Source organism: Pantherophis guttatus, chromosome 2 (genome assembly GCF_059756535.1).
Source record: "Pantherophis guttatus breed Tessera chromosome 2, ASM5975653v1, whole genome shotgun sequence".
In the NCBI taxonomy this organism is placed as follows: domain Eukaryota; kingdom Metazoa; phylum Chordata; class Lepidosauria; order Squamata; family Colubridae; genus Pantherophis; species Pantherophis guttatus.
Window position 1 is genome coordinate 26,975,450 of NC_142064.1, and position 6,000 is coordinate 26,981,449.

The window sequence follows — 6,000 nt, forward strand, 5'->3', positions numbered from 1 at the left end:
CCAAAGCTGAGTGTGATGATGGTCTGGATGGGAAAAACTAATAGTAATGCACTCTGCTTGTTAGAAGCATTCCTTCCAGGCAGCTCAAGGTTACAATAAGTGCATTTTGCAGGGCTATTTTCCTCCCCCTGCCTCTCCCTTTTTTTCCTCCTTCTGCTACAGTGTTCTATCCACAAATAAATTCTACATAGAGTAGGTTAATAAAGCTCCAGTTTTAACCATAGCCTAGTTGAATGAAGAAAAGCAATAATTACACTTATACAGGCACATATACAACGACATATACACATGTAACTTCAGGCATCCTGTATTGATTGATTAATTATTCTCCTGATGAACTAACAAATATTGACCTCATACAATTAAGCATCATTTAACCAAAAATCTGTAACCTTCATTGATCACTTAATGGCACATCAAAGTTCAGCAGTTCTGACATTTTTATGTCATTCAGCAAAACTCTGTCTCACCTTAATGTTTGGAGCAATATAATGAATGTTATTAATGCAGTCATGTAATGATGAATCTTTAGATATTGATGTCACAATTCTATAAATGCTAGTCTTTGTATTTCAGAGCACCCAAGGTGTAGCGAAATAAGTACACATATGAATTTAGCAACATCAGAGTTAATTTGGCAATACAGAATCCTCTAATTGGCCAGGGAGAAGAGGATGATCAAGCACAAAATATCTAATTGTTTATCTCCTAATCCGTTTTTGAGTTCCTCAGTGCCACAAGCATGCCATATCTACAGCCACCCATTATCACATTAGCAGGAGTATATTATTAGCTAAAATTATGAAGCTTACAAGTCATAATAGAGTAATTAAATAGTGTGCCCAATTACAACTGTGTCTAGTTTGATGCTCTTCAGTCACTATGTCTCCAAACCAACTGATCTACAAAAATGACTGGAGCGTGAAAATTAAAGTTCATATTATCTTTTTCAGCTCTCATCTTTCTGTCACTTTAAAAGTAGAGTCTCAAAAGAGATACTTTTATTGATGAGTTTGCTGAAGTTAGCTTTCTAGCTATATTCAGCTTGAAGGAAATATTTCAATAATACATTAGAACTGAAATATCAATGTTTTTGTCCTTTTTTTCCCCAACATAGTAGTCAAGGTTTTTTTTAACTATGAAAACTCACACACATTTTTGCATACATTTCTTCAGATTTTGTTTTTTTTTTTAATGCAATATAAATTCATTTTATACATTTAATTTTAGCAAGATATGTATTGTCATATAACATTTCTCTCCAAAGATGAATATTTCATTGGGGAAAATCTGGAACAGTGGAAGCCCACACATTAATAGTAGCCTAACATGATTTGTCAAGAATCCTGATGACTACTAGATGGGAAAAAAAAGAGGCACTGAACATTTTAATTAGTGGCCATATGAAGTTTTCAGCCCCAAAATAGCTAGTTGATGATGAAAACTGCAACTTCATAATTTTACTTAAGAAGTAAATTAAGCAAACATATTCCGTGCTACTTTCAGGGCCATTGTTTCAAATGACAACTTTTTCCCCTAGGCTTGAGCGCTGAGGAAATATGGCAAGACAGTTTGATTTAGTGGTTAAGGCACCAGGCTAAAAACCAGGAGAGTGTGAATTCTAGTCCTGCCTTAAGCATGAAAGTTGACTGAGCCGGTCACTCTCTTTCAACTCACCTCACAGTATTGTTGTGGAGAAAATAGGAGGAGGAAGGAGTATTAGGTATGTTTGCCACACTGAGATGTTTATAAAAATAATAAAGGTGGGATAAAAACCAATCAAGCAAACCAATATTATATGTAGTGTTTTGTGAAGGGAAAGCAGCACTTGGCCCTTGAATGTAGATGCTATGGGCCATGAACCAAGAAATGAACAGAGAAAGGAAATTGGATAGCACCAGAACAAACCCAAGGTTGATTTAATTTTTTTCAAAATTAATGACATGAATTAATCTCTTTAATGCAATAGCATTTCTACTTCGTTTCATTAAAAATCTCTCTTTGGCAGGATGATTTTAGAGGAACATCCCGGGACCTTTGGTTCTCAGATTGTCTTCGTTACATTGCAAGATTGCTGCTGGAATTAGTGCACCAAATTATCTCAATTACTTTGGACCGGATAAAGCATTGTATAAATGCTACGATGTTGGCAAATCCACTCAGCCAAGCCTATGTCATTTCAAAAGGGCTGAAATCACATTATTATTATTATTATTATTTTTTCCCTGAGGGCCATTTCACTATGTGTCCCCTATGTGAAATTGTAAGCTATTTTCAGCATCTGGAATAAAGAACATTGTTTATAAATCATCTGTGGAAAAGACACAAATGAGTGACCTTTACGCACGCAGGTGCTGTTCAAGGATGTCTTTTGTATTTTCTATAGGGTTGCAAATCTGTTTTGGGAAGGTGACTAATTTATGTTTTCCAGAGAAACATTCTTGAAAATGTTACATTCTGCTGCTTCCTGACAACGTCTAGCAATCAGTGTCAATTACTGCTGGTTGCCAAGGTAACAAGACAGCCAACAGTTCTTAAATCTCCATTGGACCATGAGTTTTACAAATACTCTTCCATTAAGAAGAGTTTCCTTGCAGCAGGCTGCAGTAAAAAGTTCGTAGCTCCTTCAAATTAAGTTTATGGAACGGCTGCTTGTGTTTTTCTCCCGGTATTTTCCATACATAATCAAATTTATGTTCAATGAAAAGATCGCATGACATTTCCTGTCAATGAGACCTTTTCTCCATTGCTTACCTTGATTAAATGAATTGCAAGATTCTATCTATCTATTCATCTTTCTGCCTTTTTTTTTTTCCTTTCTAGCATTTTTCCTGCAAGTGCAGGGTCTGCTTTTTTCGGGATCAACTGAATATTGATTCATTGGTTGCAACAGGAATTGACCAATTCACCAATTCACCTGAGCCAGACATACTATCTATCTATACCAGGGGTGTCAAACTCGATTTCATTAAAGGCTGCATCAGGGTTCTGTTTGACCTCGGGGCGCCGGGGTGGTATGACCAGGTTGAGGGTGGCCAGCTCAATGTCACTCCTGTCGGGGGCGCCTGTGGCGGCCCGAGCGCTCTGCCAGCGAAAACGGGCTCCCGAGTTCCATTTTCACTGGCAGAGGGTTGCAGGAGGCCATGGCAGTTGAAAACAGGGCTCAGGCGCCCATTTTTGGTGGCAGAAGCACTGCAGGCTGGTTCTTTGCTATTTCCAGGGCAGCCCCGTGGGCCAGATCTAAGTACCCCGTGGGCTGGATCCAGCCCTCGGGCCTTGAGTTTGACACCCCTGATCTATACAATTATAAATATTATTAATAGAAAAATAAACTCTTCAGGTCAGACAAAACCCAGCCAAAGAAAGAAAGTTTGGGTTACAACAAATCTTGGAGGCCCTATCCTGGCTCACCTCTGAGGCAATACTTATTAGAAGAGTTCTCACAGTGTGTTAAACAGATTTTTAAAAACCGCTATTGCTATATTAACATATTACCCAGTGGTGAAATCTAAAATTTGTTACTACCGGTTCTGTGGGCGTGGCTTGGTGGTGGTGGGGTAATGTGACTGGGTGGGTGTGGCCATTTTTTTTTTCCTTTTAAAACCATTTCTTCTACAACCTCTTCGGCGAAGAGGTTGTAAAAAATGCTTTCAAAAGGCTCTGATGATGCCAGCTGAGTTGCCTGATCAGCAGAGGTCTTTTAAAAACCCTCTGTCGATCAGGCAACTCAGCTTGGATTGGCAGAGGCATTTAAAAGAAAAAAAGGGTTTTTTTCTTTTAAAAGCCTTTGAAGATCCCAGCTGAGCCCCGCGATCATCAGAGGCTTTTTTTTTAACTTTTAAAAGCATTTTTTCTACAACCTCTTCGGCCAAAAAATGCTTTTAAAAGTAAAAAAAAAAGCCTCTGATGATTGTGCGGCTCAGCTGGGCGTGGGGGGGGGGCAGGGATTTTTGCTACCGGTTCTCCAAACCACCCGCCTCCATTTCTACCGGATCAGGCGATCCGGTCCGAACCGGGAGAATTTCACCCCTGATACTACCCTTACTGAACTTCATTATGGATAAACCTGATCGTTTAGTTTGCACATAATATTAAGATAACACACTGAATCACAACCTACCCAAACCTATTTTAGTATTTTGTGCAAACCCAGTATCATATTGGATATAGCGTCTACCACCACAACTTCTATATATTAATGACTTGATTCAATAACACAAATCACATTCTACTTTATGTAAACACAATTATTTCCAAATCATGGTTATGGTTTCACATGTTATGCAGAGATGGACAATTGTAGTTTAATCACAAAATGATGGTTAAGGAAACTGTAGAGTACCATGATATGTAAATCAGCCAAGGCAATTTAGTGAGATGGAATGTAATTTGCAATCCTCAAATTAATTTCTGACAAGTGACATTTACCCTTATTTCAGCCATACATCCCTTGATTTATATATTTCCAGTCATAGAAACACTAAGCATTGATGTGTTTCTAAGGCATCTTCAGTGAAGAGGATGAGAAGAGTCAAGATAGCAACTTCACAAAGGAAGACCATGGATTTTTTTTACACGTCATGATGCAGTGCATGGAAAAAAGGGAGTTGGGTTTCATCTTTACAATTGCAGCTGCTATCTTTTCTAATACTTCCCACTCCCCATATTATTTACTGCTGGATGATTATACTGTAGGTAGTCCTTGACTTACAACAGTTCATTTAGTGACTGTTCAAAGTTGCAGAAGCACTGAAAAAGTGACTTATAACCATTGTTCACACTTATGACCATTGCAGCAGCTTCACGGTCATGTGATTAACATTTGAATGCTTGACAACTGGTTCATATTTATGATGGTTGCAGTGTCCCGGGGTCATGTGATCGCCTTCGGTAACCTTCTGACAAGCACAATAGTGTTGTGGCCCGCCAGCGACCTGCGCGGATTGTTGCTGATCCCGACGAGGAGGAGGCTGGTGTGGTGTCGCGCCAGCAGCCTGTGCAGCCAGCGCTCGAGTCGGACAGCAAGGAGGCTGAAGAAGATGTAGTGCCAGAGGCAGGGATTCAGCCAGGGCCTTCAGAACCTCCAGAAGCTCCTTTAAGTGAAGAGGATGAAGTGGAGGACCCTCTTCTCAATGCACGAGCAGAGCTGCAGAGCTGCCAAAAGGCAGGAGTGGTTACTCAGGAAAAGGTCTCCTTGAGAGTAAGGCTTGGGGCTAATTGGCCACTCCCTTAGCCTATTTAAATTTGCACACAGCTTGTAAAAAGCTGCAGGAAACAACGTGTGTTCGTCCGTTCGTTCGCTGATCATTGAGTTTGAATTTTCTCTGCAAACCTGGCTTCTGGGCTTTCTGCCAACTCTAGTAAGACTCTATCTTATCTGTGGAATTTCTGGCAGGTTGTTAAGAACGTTTCATTTGCAAAAAAAAATGTGTTTTGAAATAAACTGAGTTTTGTTCGGAGTTTGTGTGTGCTACATTCTTTGGGATCCGTAGCTGAGGCAGAACAAGTAGCAGGAAAGACAGATTCACTTAACAACAGTGTTACTAATTGAACAACTGCAGTGATTCACTTAACAAATGTGGCAAAAAAAGTCATAAAATAGGGCAAAACTCACTTAACAAATTTCTCAATTAGTAACATAGATTGCTAAAATAGAGATTTTGAGCTCCATTGTGGTCATAAATTGAAGACTACCTGTACTAAATTGTTTTAAATGAAAGAGCTGATCTCTCTCTCTCTCTCTCTCTCTCTCTCTCTCTCTCTCTCTCTCTCTCTCTCTCTCTCTCTCTCTGTGTGTGTGTGTGTGTGTGTGTGTGTTCCTCCCTCCCTTCCTCCCTCTCTCTGTCTCTCTGTCTCTCTCTCTTCCTCCACCTTCCCTCCCCAATACTGGAACAAAACAAGAAACATATTTTATTTTCATTTTATTTAAATTTTCTTCTTTCTTCCACTGCATTGCCCTCTTAGGCAGATATAATAGCAAAGCAAGGAACAAACTCAGCA